The sequence below is a fragment of the Macaca fascicularis genome, chromosome 5 (assembly GCF_037993035.2).
Source record: "Macaca fascicularis isolate 582-1 chromosome 5, T2T-MFA8v1.1".
Classification (NCBI taxonomy): Eukaryota; Metazoa; Chordata; class Mammalia; order Primates; family Cercopithecidae; genus Macaca; species Macaca fascicularis.
In genome coordinates, this window is record NC_088379.1 from 23,738,059 (window position 1) to 23,755,896 (window position 17,838).

General features: G+C 40.1%; 1 protein-coding gene across 1 annotated transcript in view; it reads right to left on the minus strand.

Moving 5' to 3' along the window:
- DHX15 (DEAH-box helicase 15) overlaps positions 1-3,849 on the minus strand; it is a 98,094-nt gene extending 94,245 nt beyond the window's left edge. Inside the window, exon 1 of the mRNA XM_045392207.2 lies at positions 3,479-3,849. The gene's annotated coding sequence lies outside the window, so the exon portion shown is untranslated. The remainder of the gene's footprint in view (positions 1-3,478) is intronic.
- Positions 3,850-17,838: the final 13,989 nt, after the last annotated feature.

The following is a 17,838-nucleotide window of genomic DNA, read 5'->3' on the forward strand; positions in this document are numbered from 1 at the left end:
CAGTAGGAAAAAAGATGGTTTAATGGTGCCAATAACACAACTACCTGCCCATTGGTCAGGTAACTTGGCATAGGCTTTCTGCCCACATATGTGGCATAATCCAGTGGGGGCTGTCCAGTCCCAATGGGACTCCAGGTGGGTCCACATGGTTTGCAACTTTGGAAATTTACTAAATGGATTTCTTTTAGTGTGGTTTGAACTTCACCAGGTGGCTGTTTTGTAGTACTGTTACACAGTTTTTGCCCAAGGCAGCTGAGTCTTCCCACAGGAACAGTGAAGTCTTTCCTCACCCTTGCTATATGATATTGCCTAATAATTGAGGTTTTTCAGAATCCAGAAGTTCCCAGTCTTTAATCTTATTGCCAGTCTTTAAACCAGCTGGTGCTGGTTTACCGGAAATTCTAGGGGTGGTACATGTGCTAAGCCAAGTTTATAATTTTTAAGAAATTGACCTTTTGTTTTAAATGTGGGGACATCAGCAGTGGACTTTATAGTCATTGATGCCTTTTTACTGAGTAATTTCCTTTAGCACCTGTTTTTATTAGTTTTTAGACCAAAGAAATCCAAACACCATTTTATACTTTACAGTGCTTTCTGTATGATTTTTATACCAGATAAGCTAAATTTCACCTTTATATTAGTGTGTTATTAATGTTAAACTTAGTTTTAATAAAATCTTATAGACATATTTATTCAATTTTTAATGTCGGACCATAAGGTAAGATTTTTATAGACTCTTTTTAACCTTTTATAATTTTTGTTAAAGAGCAGGTTAGTGCTTTAAGAAAAACCCATTGTGTTTTTATTTTAATGTTCAGTTCACAGAAAAACTGGATGATACCCATTTAACTTTAGCTAATATGTTTACACACAGAATTTTCTTTACAATTAATGTTTTAAAACTTGCTTAAACTCCATCCTGGCTAACACGGTGAAACCCCATCTCTACTAAAAATACAAAAAAAAAAAAAAAAAAAAATTAGCCAGGCATGGTGGCGGGTGCCTGTAGTCCCAGCTACTCAGGAGGCTGAGGCAGGAGAATGGCGTGAACCCAGGACACAGAGCTTGCAGTGAGCCAAGATCCCACCACTGCATTCTAGCCTGGGTGACAGAGCAAGACTCCTTAAAAGAAACAAAACAAAACAAAACTTGCTTAAACCTTCAAAACAAAAAAATTTTTTTTTTACATTTTAATGTAGGTAAAAATCCACATTGTTATGCCACCTTATAATCCTTTTACCAGAGGTATGTTTTACTTTCCTTATACACCTTGCACATAAGCTGTTTCTTCAATAGTTTTACATTCGGGAGACCTAATTACTTTTAAATCATACAACATTTCTTGCATAAATTCTTTTTTTATAAGTTTTTTTCACGACTTTCGCAGACAATTCCTCAACTTCCTTATTACAAACATTTCTTTCTTTAATTTATTTCAGAACAAGAATTTACCATATAACATTCTTTTTACATAAATTCTGCCCCCACCTTTTTTTCCTTTTTTTGAAGACGATAATCATTCTTTTCCAAAGCAAACTTCCTTTACGTCTGTGGACTAGACTGTCTAAGGCCACAAGATTAGAAGTTACTATAATACATGTTACACTGTTAACTTTAGCAAAACTTTACCTTTGTTAAAAACCTTGTAAGTTTGGGATTTCAATTATCCTTTGCTATTAATAAGACCTTGTTTAGTTCAAATTAACTTAGAATTGGTATAGATGGCTTCCCCCCCCTTTCAGTTACCCAGGAGGAACCATCTATTGTCCTGTCCTGAAGGGAGTTTCTCTTAGGTCTGGTCAGACCTTTGTATGGTAATTAAGATTTAGATCCCCTGTTAAGAAACCTGCTGGGTTAAGGGAATTTTCAGTAGTTAATGTTAAATCATCTTTTTTTTTTTTTTTTTTTAACAGAATAACCCTATATTTTAAGATTTTTAGGTTAGTAAGCTACTTTTTTGCCTTTTTTGTTCGTTTGTTTGTCTTTGTTTTTTACTTAGGATGCTTTTGAACTTGTGAGGTGTGTTCACAATGAGGTTTCCTCTAAAAGTTATTTTTCTACTTTCTTCTGTTAGCAAAGCAGTTGCTGCTATAGATTGAATGCATTTGGGCCATCCATGGGTTACTGGGTTAAGGATTTTTGATAGGAAGGCTATTGGTTATCAGTGGCCTCAGTGCTTTTGGGATACGCCATTGTTTACACTGACAACAAAGTGGTATTAGGGTGTTACAGGGTTACAGAGAATACCTTTAGTTATCAATTATGGGTTTTAAATTTACCTTGGCTTTCAAAGGAATAGAGTACACTGTTTTTTTTCCTTAACTACTTGTATATCTCTCTCTTGCTTTCTTTCTTTCTCTCTTTGACTTTCAGTCTCTCTCTCTTTTTTGAATTTCCTTTTGACTCTGTCTCTTCTCTCTCTGCCTCTCTCTTTCTCTCTCTCTCTCTCTCTTTTTTTTTTTTTTTTGTGAGGCAGAGTCTTGCTCTGTTGCCCAGGCTGGAGTGCAGTGGCATGATCTCGGCTCACTGCAACCACCACCTTCCAGGTTCAAGCAATTCTCCCACCTCAGCCTCCCAAGGAGCTGGGATTATAGGCGCTTGCCACCACGCACAGTTAATTTTTGTATTTTTAATAGAGACAGGGTTTCGTCATGTAGGCCAGGCTGGTCTCAAACTCCTGACCTCAGGTGATCTGCCCGCCTCAGCCTCCCAAAGTGCTAGGATTACAGATGTGAGTCACCACACCTGGCTTCTCTCTCTCTTTCTCTCTCCTTGATTCCCTTTCTGTCTCTCTGTCTCCTCCTCTCTGTCTCTTCTTTTCTCTCTTTGCCTCTTTTCCTGTCTCTTTCCTCTCTCTGTCTCTGCTGGTCCTTCCTTGTCTCTGCCAGCCACGTATGCTGCTGTTCTCTCAAGCAGGGGTGGGGGGGATCTAAAACCAGCTGTAACCAAGTATCTATGTACGGAAACTGGTCTGCGTGCCCTGGCTTACAGGTTACCTTGTGCCATACCTTTGAAACAAGATACCTGTCCAGGCTTCCTTCTGATGGCCAACCCACCTCTAATGCTGGCCAGCCTATTTCACACAAAGTTCTAAGTTTTCCTGGTGTCATAGTAACACTGTAATCTCCCTTAAATCCTTTCTTGAAATTTTCGACATAGTTCCTAGTGGTGTGGGCTTACTTTGTGACTGACCCATGCTTCCTCGAGACAAAACACCACACTAACACCACACACACACCACAAAACAAAGAACGGGTAAAAAGGGCACACACACACTTTTACAGTTTACACCAAGCCAGAATCAAAACCAAAATCAGAGTATCAAGAAATCCAAACCAGGTCAACACTAAAACCAAAGTATCAAGCAATCCAAGTCAAGTCAAAAACAAAAACCAAAGTGCTGGTATAGGCACACCGTGGGTGATCAGGCCACACTTCCATTCAAATGGAGTGAGCAAGTTCCAAAGGCCAGACTTACCAAGTTTCAGATGTCCGGACTCCAAGTGTCAACTCCTTCCCGGTGTTCAGCAACTGTGTTGATCCTCACAGGGGCCTGCCATATACTGCTCTGGCGAGGCGTCCTACCGGGGCAATTGCCTACCTGGGAGCACTCTTTGGATCCACATCACTCAGGCTGGTTGGAGTCCCCTGCAGGTATGCTCCATAGGGCAGGCCTAAGTTGCCTAAGCGGCTGCCTCTACCATCCACCAATCACCTCGCTTCCCAGTCGGGGAACCAAGAAATGTAGCAGGATGAGCCATAGACAAAACTCAGACGCTGGGTTAAATTAGGAAGGAGCTTTGTTCAGCCGGGAATTTCAGCAGACTTGTGTCTCAAAAGCTGAGCTCCCCAAGTGAGAAATTCCTGTCCCTTTTAAGGGCTTAAACTCTAAGGGGTTCCACGTGAGAGGGCTGTGATCAATTGAGCAAGCAGGGGGTATGTGACTGGGGGCTGCATGCATTCGTAATTGGAACGGAACAGAACAGGACAGGGATTTTCACAATGCTTTTCCATACAATGTCTGGAATCTACAGATAACATAACCGGTTAGGTCAGGGGTTGATCTTTAACTACCAGGCCTAGGGCGTGGCACCAGCAGTGCTGGGCTGTCTGCCTGTGGATTTCATTTCTGCCTTTTAGTTTTTACTTCTTCTTTTTTTGGATGTAGAAATTGGGGATAAGACAATATGAGGGGTGGTCTCCTCCGTTAGTATCATGTTTCCTTGATTTTTCTTTTCTTTTCTTTTTTCTTTTTTTTTTTTTTTTGAGACAGAGTCTTGCTCTGTCGCCCAGGCTGGAGTGCAGTGGTGCAATCTCGGCTCACTGCAAGCTCCACCTCCCGGGTTCACGCCATTCTCCTGCCTCAGCCTCTTGAGTAGCTGGGACTGCAGGCACCCACCACCATGCCTGACTAATTTATTGTATTTTCAGTAGAGACAGGGTTTCACCGTGTTAGCCAGGATAGTCTCGATCTCCTGACCTTGTGATCTGCCCACCTCGGCCTCCCAAAGTGCTGGGATTACAGGTGTGAACCACTGCGCCCAGCCCTTGATTTTTCAATTACATTAGGATCTTGCATTGTTGTTTTTGTTTGTTTGTTTTGCTTTGTTTTTGCTTTTCATTTGAAGACGCAATCATCCTCTCCAGTCTCTGCTAACTTTGGGAGAGAAATACCTGCACTATTAGGCCTGAATAGGGATTCTGAGGTTTTCTCAGTCCTTTCCTATTAATGGGTCTGGTTCACACTTCTTGTTACCACTTGTGGAGGCGGAGATTCCTAAGATTGTATGCCTTCTCTTGATCTTTTTTTTTAAGGCTGTTCTCTGAAATGGTCAAGTTTATGTGCCTTGTCCCATCTCACAGAGTTAGGATGGCTTTCTGCACATGGTCATGGGCCATCTGCCGAGGTTTGTACTTGTATTTGTGGTGAGATGCATAAGGACCATGGGGTGGAGAAGAGTGGGACATGCAAAGCGTTTAGGGTGCCTGTGAGCAAGCTGAGGGATTCTGTAACCAAAGCATTTCCAGTAACCCATAGGAGGGCTTCCTGATGGAATCTGCCAAGCAAGGGAGCTAGTAAGATCCATGGCCCTTTATTGAGTTCTGAGCCCTGGTTAATGCGAATCCCCAGCTCTCTTCCTTGCTCCCAACTTTCTGAACTTTTTGGCTGGGCCAGTCACCTCAGTATTCTGTGTGAGGTAAGAAAGAGGTGGACCTCTCGAGTAGCACTCTTCATGACTGGATAAGCCAGGTACTTGCTTGCTATGCATTCACTTTCCCCTATAGGAGAAATTGCAGGCTGAAGGAGTCTCTCTTGGCACTAAACTGTGCTGCCTTGGGGGAAAGGTGACACAGTTTAAGTGAAATTGTTCTTCTTACCCTCTTCAATGCATCTATTATCAGACTTTTTGCTCCACAGTGTACTAGAACTTCTCTGCTGGACTCTCAGACTCCCACAAAGGTACTGTCATCTAGGGGTAGTTGTCAAAATCAATGCTTCTGTGTGAAGATGATGGCAGAAAGCCCCTATCCTGGCATGTTGAATGAATTCAATCCTTTCAAAGCTTGCCTTTATGCTTTGTTAGTTGGATCCAGAACAATCTTTAGCCTAGGACTAGTTCTGGCTGTTGCTTTACCTGATCCATTCTGGTGGTCTTCCCCACACTTCATGTAATTTTCCCATAGATATTGCTATGGACTGAATGCTTGTGTCCCCCTCAAAGTTCATACAGTGAAAACCTAAACCTTAATGTAATGGTATTCATTGATAAGGCCTTTGGGAAGTAATTAGGGTTAGATTAGTTCGTGAGAATGGGGCCCTCATCATGAAATTAATGCCCTTATAAAAAGAGGAGGAATTGTTACTTCTGCCTCTCTATATGCAAGTAACAAGGAAGGTCATGTGAGGACATAACCAGGAAGAGGGTCCTCATCAAGATCCTGACCATGCCAGCACCCTGATCTCAAACTGCCAGCCTCCAGAACTGTGGGAAATAAGTGTTTGTTGTTTAAGCTTCCCAGTGTATATTACAGCAGGCCAAGCTGACTAAGGCACACATAAACTGATTGATACTAAGCTAAACTCTCAAGGGGAGCCCTCTGCAGATCTTCAGGGTCCTCCTGATGTGGCTCATTACTCTTTGGCCCTGCCCCACAAATCCTAGCTCCTTTGACCTCTTCAGACTCTGTACTCTGGGTGCTCCTTCCATGAGCTACAGCTGAGAAATTCTCTTCTGGCAGTAAGCTGGCAACATTAGAGTTCCCCTTATTTTATTTTCCTTCTCTATGTTGCCCATTGTCCAATGCCTGAAAATTGTTATTTTGTATATTTTGTCTAGTAATATGGTTGTTTAGGGAGGAGGCTGAATCTGGGCTCTGTTGCTTCCTCATAGCCAGGAGCAGATGTCTTATAACATGTTAGTAAAGTTTGTCTACATTATAGACTCTCAGGATGTGCTTCAATATCTGGTAGGGAAAGTCTTCCCTCATTTTTCTTATTATTTCAACATTTTCTTGGCCACCTGAGTCCATTTCTCTTTTCCATGATTGTCTAGCCAGCTTACTAAATTTCCTTAAAAAGTCCTGTTAGGATTTGGATTGAAATTGAATTAAATTATATACTAACATGAAACATGACTGATAGTCTTATATTTTCATATACCTTGTCCTTGGATGAGAAAAGTTACATAAAAAAAAACCAAAGGTCAAGATGGGCGGATAGCCTGAGGTCAGGTGTTCGAGACCAGCCTGGCCAACATGGTGAAACCCCATTTCTACTAATAATACCAGACGTGGTGGCGGGCACCTATAATCCCAGCTACTCGGGAGGCCGAGGCAGGAGAATCACTTGAACGTGGGAGGCAGGTGGAGGTTGCAGTAAGCAGAGATGATGCCATTGCACTCTAGCCTAGGCAAAAGAGTGAGACTTGGTCTCAAAAAATAAAATAAAATAAATAAAATAAAATGAAACTGAAGAGCCAACTCAGGACATGCTGGCTAATTGAAGACTGAGAAGGAGCTGAATGAGAGGGCAACTCCACTGGATGAAAACATTAAAATTCAAAAGAGCAAGGAGGGAGAGTGGTCTCTGGGATAGTTTGTTAAATGAGAATACGAGAAGGAGAGGAGCATATACTGTTTCCTACCATTTAATTAAGAAAGAAGAGATACACATACAAATACATACTACGTATGTATATACATGTGCATAAATCTGTATCTACTTATATTTAAAAATGGAACTCCTGGCACGGTGGCTCACGCCTGCAATTCTAGCACTTTGGGAGGCCAAGGCGGGTGGATCACGAGGTCAGGAATTTGAGACCAGCCTGGCCAACATAGTTAAACCTCATCTCTACTAAAAAACAAAAATTAGCCGGGCATGGTGGCATGTGCCTGTAGTCCCAGCTACTCAGGAGGCTGAGGCAGGAGAATCACTTGAACCCTGGAGGCGGAGGTTGTGGTGGGCTGAGATGGTGCCACTGCACTCTAGCCTGGGCAACAGAGGGAGATTCCATCTCAAAATAAATAAATAAATAAAAATGGAAAGTAACTATAGAAGCAGCTTTGAATGACTTTATTGGGAAGTAACAGAGACAGAAGCTGGACTTTTCTGGATATATCTTGCTTATAGATTACCCTTTAAAACTATATATATATTACAAAATCATAAAACAAAATTATTATTATTATTACTTTGTAGAGACAGAGTCTCGCCATGTTGCCTAGGCTAGTCTCAAACTCTTGAGCTCAAGTGATCCTCCTGCCTCAGCCTCCCAAAGTGCTGGGATTACAGAGCCACTGTGCCTGGCCAGTAAAGTTAAATTTTAAAAAAGCAATCCCTTAAAATGGAAAGTAAAATAAAGCAAATGAACCCAACGCAACTGGAATTAGGTTGGTGGCACAGTCACACAGAGAGAACCTATTTAGAGCAACTTGAAAGCACAGTAATTTGATAGCTCATCCCTAGTGGGATACTCCCTCAGGGCAAAAAGAATTGCAAAAAATATCTTAAGCTGCTCAGAGATCTCATGTTTCAGAACTAGTATGAAAATCATTATTTTGAGACTGTAGTGTATACAGAGAGGTTTAAAGTCAACAAGTCATTCTGCAAGTTTTCAGTGTGGGAGAAAAGATATCGATGGGTTAGACAAAAACCCTGTAGAGGACCTGCAACTATTAGTATAAAGTCACGACATACGTAATCTTATAAACAAATGCCATTTTCTACTCTGTCTACTGAAAAAGCTCAGAAACAATAACTAAGCCCATAATGCCAAATGCATCAATGGTGTTCCCAAATACCATTTTCCCTGGAAGACAGCAGGGTCCCTTGCATTACAGCCTTGACAGGTCTAGGGCAGGAAACACACAGCCTACCCTAAGTACCTGAGCTTTCTTTTCTTTGGTTTGACCCCAAAGGTCCCAGGGATGTGTCCAAAGAGTCCAAGATCCAATCTGAAGAAGTTCTCTCCCATAGGCCAATGAAACAAAAAATAATAGCTATCATAGACAAAAAACAAATACGTATGTTGATATCCACTAGTTTATAATGAAACACACCAACAAAATAAAACACAGTAGTCCCTGTTACAGGATTCTGGGAAACCAATTCATCTGAAATGAGTTCCTTATCTTATTTCCCTGCATAACCTGCACCTCTAGGTACCAGATGGTTGAAGAGGACATTGCGCCATTGTAGAAGAAACTTCTAAAGCTGCTTCAGTTAACAATGAGAAGGAATGATGGAGTCAAAATATCACCACTGTGCAAGTCCTAACAAATCAGTGGATATAGGTGTGCTAAATAACAAAGAGAGACGATCAGACTTCCCGTGTCACCTTCTATGACAAATATTGGCCCGAAAATTGAACCTGAGTCTGATCAAAGCACTAGATCTGACCACCAACATTCAGGAACTACAGGAGAGAGAAGAATACATTAAATGACACCATAGAGGTACGCTTATCAAAATTCGGGTTAGGAAAATGCTGCTGGACAGCCTGTTTTCTTCGGTAAATTGCAAGAAAACATATAACAAAGGAGATGTCAACAGATTTAAAAAGATTTAAACACCTATCACTACCAACTGCAATTTATGGCCTATTTAGATCCTAAGTCTAAAAAATAAATTAAACAATCCTGAGACAATTGGAGAAATTTAAGCAGTGACTAGATATTTAATCATATCAAGAAATTATTGCTAATTTTTAAGATATAATAAATGGTAAAGAAAGAAAGACTAAAACTTTTACAAATTAAAAAACTAATAATATTCCCCTAAATAAATAGAGCAAAATTCCATGTATTATCCTAATAGTTCTCTTTTTGGGGGGTAGAATGAGTTGGATAAACCTATTTTAAAAGCCACATGGAAATGTAAGTGCCTGAATAACAAAGAAAGTATGCAGAAGATAAATAATGAGAGACTTGCCTTCAACTGAAAGCCACTGTAATAAAAATCACTGCAATACAATCAACATGGTATTGGCATAAGAGTAGACAAATCAGTGGAACAGAAGAGTGGATCCAAAAATAGATCTCAGTATATATCATAATTTAATATGTGACAAAGGTAGTATTTCAATTCTGTGGGAAAGAATGGCTTACTTAATAAGTATTGCCGGCATAACTGCCTATTCATCTGGAACAAAATGAACTTGTATCTCAATTTCACAACAAATCCAAAAGTAAATTCCAAATGGATTAAAAACATAAATGTAAACAACAAGCTTAAAAAAAAACAGTTAGGTGACTGCATGCAAATCTAGGGGACAGAGAACATCTTTTAAACTAAAACCAGAAACCTGAAGTATAAAAGATAGACATATTTTATTACATAAAAATTTCAAACCTTTATATGGTGAAAGGTACCCAAACAAAGTCAAGAGTCAAAATGCATTAGAAAAATATGTACAATGTAGATAACAGATATTGGGTTAATATTTCTTATATATAATGAATTCTTACAAATTGATAAAAAAAAGATAAACCATTTCAATTTTTATAAAGGGCAATAAGTATGAAAAAGGAAATAAACCAAATAGCAAATCCAAATGGCTGGCAAACATATGAAAAGGTACCCAACTCAGTGATAGCCAGGGAATTGCAAATTAAAATAATAATGAGATATTACTCTATATGCAACAGATTGGCAGAAGTTAAAAAGAATGATATTATCTATTGCAATCTCATGCATTACATGTGAAAATGCGAATTGTTACATTTTGAGAAAAACAAAAGCCAAGCAGAATCCATTAAAATAAAGAATCCTCATACCCTTTAACCCAATGATTGCACTCCTGAGATTCTACTAGTAAAAATAAAATAATCAATATGGAGAGCTATACATAAAGTTGTTTACTGCAGAATTATAGTAACAAAAACCTAAAAACAAAGTGAATATACATCCATAAGGGAATGGCTGAATAAAAAGTGTGTGTGTATTTGTATCATAAAATACTATGCAGTTGCCGGGCATGGTGGCTCATGCTTGGAAATCCAGCTCTTTGGAAGGCTGAGACAGGTGGATCATTTGAGCCCAGGAGTTCAAAACCAGCCTGGGCAACATAGCAAGACCTTGTCTCTACCAAAAATACAAAAATTAGCTAGGCATGGTGGTGCACACCTATAGTTCTAGCTACTTGGGAGGCTGAGGTGGGAGGATCACTTGAGCCCAGGAGGTTGCAGCTGCAGAGAGCCATGAACATATCACTGCACTCCAGCCTGGGTAACTGAGTAAGACCCTGTCTCAAAAAAAAAAAAAAAAAAAAAAAGAAAGAAAAAAAAGAAAAAAAAAAGTACTATGCAGTTACTAAGAAGAAGGAATTAGAGTTACTGCATGTGAGTTAGAAGGATCGCTACGAGGTGTCGAGTGAGAAAGATGGGGATGCTTTCTCGAAATGCATTGTTAAGCAGTTTTGTTGTTGCATGAATATCATAGAGTGTACTTACAGAAACATAGGTGGTAGAGGCTCCTACTGCACACTTAGACTATATGGTATTGTCTGGTGCTCCTAGGCTTCAAACTTGTATAACATGTTGTTGTACTGAAAACTGTAGACAATTGTAACACAGTTGCGTGCCTAAACATACAAAACATACAGCAAAAATATGGTATTATAATTATTTGTTTCTTTGGGGCCACTGTGGTATACGTGGTTTGTCATTGACCAAAATGTGGTTATGCAGCACATGACTGTGTATGGATGAGTGTGTGTGTGTGTGTGTGTAAACATATATATTTGTGCACAAACTTCTATTTGTTTATAATTACATGAGTTTGGGAAAAAAGTTTGGAACCAAAGCTCTACATTGGGTTGTTAACAGGAATTTTGTCGAGTTGGGTGTGAGGGTGTGAGATTTGGGTAGAATCTGAAAGGAGAAGAGTAGAAGAAAAAGTGGATCTAATTTCTTTAGCTACCACAATGATATTCTGTTAATATTTATACATATTAATATGTATATGAATACATTATATGCATATATACCTAAAATATAATACACACGTATAATGTGTGTATATATATATGCTACAATATATATGAGAGGAGAAAAGCTAGAGTTGAATCCATATCTACATATTTGTAGAGATGCATATGATATGGTGATAAATGTTAAAGTGCTGGTAATGGGTAAGTATGATTCTATTTTGTCAAAGCAAACACATACAAACAAACTTCTATAGTTGTGGTCTCCATAAATGCTTGTAATATTGAATGACCTATGAAAAAAGGTGTGAAGGAATAAATGCCAGGATGTTAACATGTGTTAACTCAAAGGGGATTGAGTTGAGGATGAAATGGTGATTGACTTTTTCTTTGCACATCATTGTACCATTTTACTTCTTCAATAAGCCTATATTGGTTTGTAATTTGAGGAAAAGAAAGGAAAAAAATACACACATTCCATTTAAGGATGTGATACCTTTCAAAATGTATTCAGGTCTTCCTTTTTTCCTTAAAAGTTTCTTTATCTTTCTTTTTGTTGTCGTTTCTTTCTTTCTTTTCTTTTCTTTTTTTTTTTTTGATATGGAGTCTTGCTCTGTCACCCAGGCTGGAGTGCAATGGTTCGATCTCGGCTCACTGCAACCTCTGCCTCCCGGGTTCAAGTGATTCTCCTGCCTCAGTCTCACTAGTTGCTGGGACTACAGGCATGCGCCACCATGCCTGGCTAATTTTTTGTATTTTTAGTAGAGACGGGGTTTCACTGTGTTGGCCAGGATGGTCTCGATCTCCTGACCTTGTGATCCGCCCACCTTGGCCTCCCAAAGTGCTGGGATTACAAGTGTGAGCCACCGTGCCTGGCCTGTTGTTGTTTCTTCATCAGGTACCAGTGTTTGAGGTTTATCACATCTTTTTTGACATCTGTTGAGATGATCGTCTGATTTTTCTCTTTTAATCAATTAATGTGACTTTTCTCTCTGTTATCTATATTCTCCCATGTGACAATCTCACCTCGTCTCATGGCTTTGAACAAGATACATACACCAACAATTCCCAAACACGTATCTCCAGCCCAGACCTCTCTTCCCAACTCCAGACTCTGGGTAACTGGCTACTGCCATCTCTGCTTGAATGTCTAATTGACATCTTGGACTCAACAGGTCCAAAACGGAACTCTTGACCACGTTCCTCCATCCCAAATCCCACCAAACCTTACATGACCTTGGGGGAAAAGTTTATGCAGGAATCTGCAGCTGCCCTATCTTAGTTAAGGGCACTTAATCCAACTAGTTGCTCAGGCCAGAAAACATGGATCATCTGTGACTTTCTTCCTCTCACACCCTATACTCTATGCATCAGGGAAATCCTGCTCCTTCTACCTTCAAAATACATTCAGAATGGACAGCTTTAATCATCTCGACTGCTTCCATCATGGTCACCATCTGTCCTCTCTTGGCTAGACTACTGATCTCCCTGGCTCTATTCTCACCCTTCCTAAAGTCATTCTCAACAAGGCACCAAGAATCAAGCCCTTTCATAGATATATTAGATCATATCCCTCCTTTGCTCAAAGCCCTGCACTTCCCTGCTTCTCCCTACACACCTCTCCTGCCACTGCCCCATTTTATTTAGAGTGAAAACCAGCGTCCTAGTCCAGGTGTAATGGCTCATGCCTGTAATCACAACACTTTGAGAGGTCGAGGCAGGCGGATCACCTGAGGTCGGAGTTCAAGACCAGCCTGACCAATATGGAGAAACCCCATCTCTACTAAAAACACATAATTAGCTGTATTTGGTGGCACATGCCTTAATCCCAGCTGCTTGGGAGGCTGACACAGGAGAATCGCTTGCACCCAGGAGGCAGAGGTTGCAGTGGGCCGAGATCGAATCATTGCACTCCACCTCATCTCCTTCCACTCTTCTTCTAACTTACTCTCCCACTACCATTCTGGCTTCCCTGAAGTCCCTTGAACATGCCGGGCATACTCCCTCCCATCCTGGTGCTTTCACACTCACTGTTCTTTCTGCTTAGAATACCCTTTCTCTTATAATCTGTGTGGCTAACTCTCTCCTTCTCAACAAGGCCTATCCTGACTACCTTGTTCAATATACTCCCTCCTTCCCTGATACAACAAATCTCCTTGCCCTGACCCACTTTACCGTTTTCCATGGCATCACATCCCTTTCTGGCATACAGAGGTGTTTATTATATTAACTTTATCTTCTGTTTTCTGTCTTATCTCATTAGGACATCAGCTCCAAGAGGGCAAGAATCTTGTTTTGTTCACTCATGTTACCTGAATGCCTAGAATGGTGCCTGGCACATAAAAGATGCTTAGTAAATATTTATTGAATAAAAGAATGAATTTGTGCATTGCATTGGCTCTGAGCGTGATGCTTCCCCAAACCAGTTCCCCCACTCCCCTACAATTCCTCTCTTATGTTTGTTTTAAGCTGTGACGTTCTTTAGAATTGTTTTTTCTCTTACATATGATCTCTGTTGCTTTCTCGCTTTAGGAATAATTCCAAGTTTCTTGTTCATTAGTGGGGCTTTTGATTATTTCCTCACAGTGCTATAGATTTTTTAAAAAATTTGTTAAAAGGTACAACATTACAGCTAAGTAAGAGGAACAAGTTCTAGTGTTCTATAATACTGTGCGATGACTATAGTTAACAATAATATGGTATATAGTTTCAAAGAGCTAGAAAGAGGATATTGAACGTTCTCAACACGAAGAAATGACACATGTTTGAGGTGATGGATATGTTAACTACCCTGATGTGATCACCATACATTATATATATATTGAAACATTACCATGTACTCCATGAATATATACAACTATTATTTGTCAATTAATAGAATAGAATGAAATAACTAATAATAAATGACTATACCTCTCCACCAAAAAAAAAAAAATAATAATAATTCCATGATTTCATAGGATTGGGTGAGGAAGGAAAGGCAGATGCGTGTCTCACTCGACTATTATCATGCAACCTTGACCTCAGAGAACTGAGTTTGTTGGTGTGAGTCAGTCTCTCTGAGTCTGGGTAAATCTGATGAACTTACGAATCCTGGCTTGGCCACCAGCTGCACTTCTCTAATACCTCCAGCCCCAGCCCCTTGAGAATAACACTGCCTACATTAACCATGATATTATAAAGTATTTTTCAATTCAGAGAGGAAATGAATTGCATAAATGCTAGATAATAAAAATGAGGTTCTAATGCCTGACACGACATTTCCTTCCTACTAATCGACTCAATCTTAAAATCAAAGATATCCACCCACATCCTTAGGGAACTCATTGAAAATCTTATGCAGCTGAAAAAATTTCTAATCTTTTTACTATGGCTCTAGTAGTCAATTAAAGACTTTTCAAAATGTAAAATATGCATTTTTATGTCTGTTTTCAAAGTCACTAAAGACCAGATTTTGACCATTGATGTATATGCTGAATATGCCTGCCCTACAGAAAGAAATTTGGTTAATTTGGGAGTGTGCTAAACTATTTTTATCTAACTTTCCTACCAGCATAGCATTTCTTTTTCTTTCTTTCTTCTTTTTTTTTTTTTTTCTTGAGACAGTCTCACTCTGTTGCCCAGGCTGGAGTGCCATGGTGTGATCTCAGCTCACTGCAACCTCTGCCTACAGGCTCAAGTGATTCTTGTGCCTCAACCTCCCGAGTAACTGGGATTACATGTGCGCTCCATCGTGACCAGCTAATTTTTGTTTTTTCAGTAGAGACGGGGTTTTGCCATCTTGGCCAGGCTGGTCTCAAACTCCTGGCCTCAAGTGATCTGCCCACCTTGGCCTCCTAAAATGCTGGGATTATAAGAGGGAGCCACTGCTCCCAGCCCCAGCATAGCATTTCTAAGCCACAGAAAAACACGCTTTCTTTTTCCTTCCTTAAAAAAAAAAAAATTATATGCTTAAAGAATCAATGCTTTTGGTTCTTTACTATAAAGTAATTTTGTGCCTATGTTGAATTGGAGGGAAAAGTGTTCACTGTGAGCCCATTTTCCACAGTCAAACATGAATTTATACAGAGCTGTGACTACTATTATTATTTCTAAGAATGTGACTTGCACTTTGACTACTATCAAGCACTGTTGAGAAGAAACCTTGAGTTATCATATGAGTCAGCACCCACCTGTCAAGAGAGGACAGGATAAACCAGATTTTCCAGATCTAAGGTTTCACCAATAGCCCCTAGCCCTAGTCTGCTGCTAACAGTCCTATCCCTTTCTCTCACCTTCCACAAGTTACTCCAAATAAGAACTCTAGTTTGTAAACTATTGGTATAAACCATTAAGGAGAAATTGTTTCTATTATCTTTGGAAAACCTATGGGGCAGGAGATTCTTATCTTATTTTGGAGTTTCTCTCATTGTTTTTTTTTTTTTTTTTTTTGAGACAGAGTCTCGCTCTGTAGCCTAGGCTGGAGTGCAGTGGCGTGATCTCTGTTCACTGCAAGCTCTGCCTCCCGGGTTCACGCCATTCTCCTGCCTCAACCTCCCGAGTAGCTGGGACTACAGGCGCCTGCCACCACGCCTGGTTATTTTTTATTTTTTATTTTTTTTGGTATTTTTAGTAGAGTCGGGATTTCACCATGTTAGCCAGGGTGGTCTTGATCTCCTGACCTCATGATCCCCCTGCCTCAGCCTCCCAAAGTGCTGGGATTACAGGCAAGAGCCACTGCGCCCAGCCTTATCTCATTGTTCTAACACCCTGATAGCAAATAAGTTTTTCCTTATGTTCCTCTAAACTCTTCAACTTTGCTGTAAACACATTTTCTCTTAATCAAAATTATTGAACATGGAAAATCATTGCTCATTATCCTCTGTATTATTCTTGGGGATAATACATAAGTTCTATCTTTGGTCTGTTCTATTTTAACTTTTACTTGTGAAAAAATGGAAACTTACTTTTCATTTCTCATCATTTTTGGATCCTATTCAGATGTTCCATGTGACAACTGAAATGTGGTGGCCAAAATGGGACCCCATTTACTAGGTCTTTGTAGAGATGGTGGCATTTGAAAGATTGAAACAATAAGAGAAATTAAACTGGAAGTGACGGATTTAACTGTCTAACATTTTTGAACTTTCGTACCATGGAAATCAATAAAGTTGGCTGGGAAAGTATTTGCATCATGTATAACAGTTAAAAATTCATATCTGGCTGGGTGCAGTGGCTCACGCCTGTAATCCTAGCACACTGGGAGGCTGAGGCAGGCGGATCACCTGAGCTCAGGAGTTTGAGAGCAGCCTGACTAGCATGGTGAAACCCCGTCTCTACTAAAAATGCAAAAATTAGCCAGGCATAATAGTGGGTGCCTGTAATCCCAGCTACTAGGGAGGCTGAGGCAGTAGAATCGTTTGAACCTGGGAGGCGGAGGTTGCAGTGAGCTGAGATCATGCCACTGCACTCCAGCCTGGGTGACAGAGCAAGACTCTGTCTCAAAAGAAAAAAAAAAAGAAAAAGAAAAAATTCGTATCTATACTATCTAAAAAATTCACTCATATATATGAAAAGTTGCCTGTATATAATATTCAATTATTAATGAGTACTTTTGCAATAAGATGTTATTTATTTTTTTAGAGGGGTCTTGTGCTGTGGGCCAGGCTAGTGGCATGATCATAGCTCACTGGAGACTAGAACCTCCGGGCTCAAGTGATCCTTCACCTCAGCCACCTGAGTAGCTGGGACTACAGGCATGAGCCACCGTGCCAGCTCATAAGATGTTATTTTCAATTAAAACAATTTTTTGGCCAGGTGCTGTGGCTCACGCCTATAATCCCAGCACTTTGGGAGGCCGAGGCAGGCGGATCACGAGGTCAGGAGTTTGAGATCAGCCTGACCAACATGGTGAAACCCTATCTCTACTAAAAATACAAAAATTACCTGGGTGTGGTGGCGGGTGCCTGTAATCCCATCTTCTCAGGAGGCAGGAGAATTGCTTGAACCTGGGAGGCGGAGGTTGCAGTGAGCTGAGATCACGCCACTCTACTCCAGCCTGGGTAACAGAGCAAGAGTCCGTCTCGGAAAAATAAATAAATAAAATAAAACACTTTTTTTAAGTAACATCATGACTCTAGAACATACATGAATGGACAATACTCTTATTGGCCAATGTCCACTTTACCTCAAAATCTAGTGGACATGTCATGTCTTGAAAGCACTGGACAAATCCTTAGGAAAATAAGCTCCTCTTCAAACTCCATCATTCTATATTCCATAATTCTACAAGGAATTCCAATCTGTATGATTCTACAATCCCATACTGTACTGTTCCTGTTATAGCAGTCATTACATTACACTGAAATTTTTTATGACTGTCTTCCCTACTAGAAATAATCATCTGTATCAGGAGGTGGCAGATTAGGGA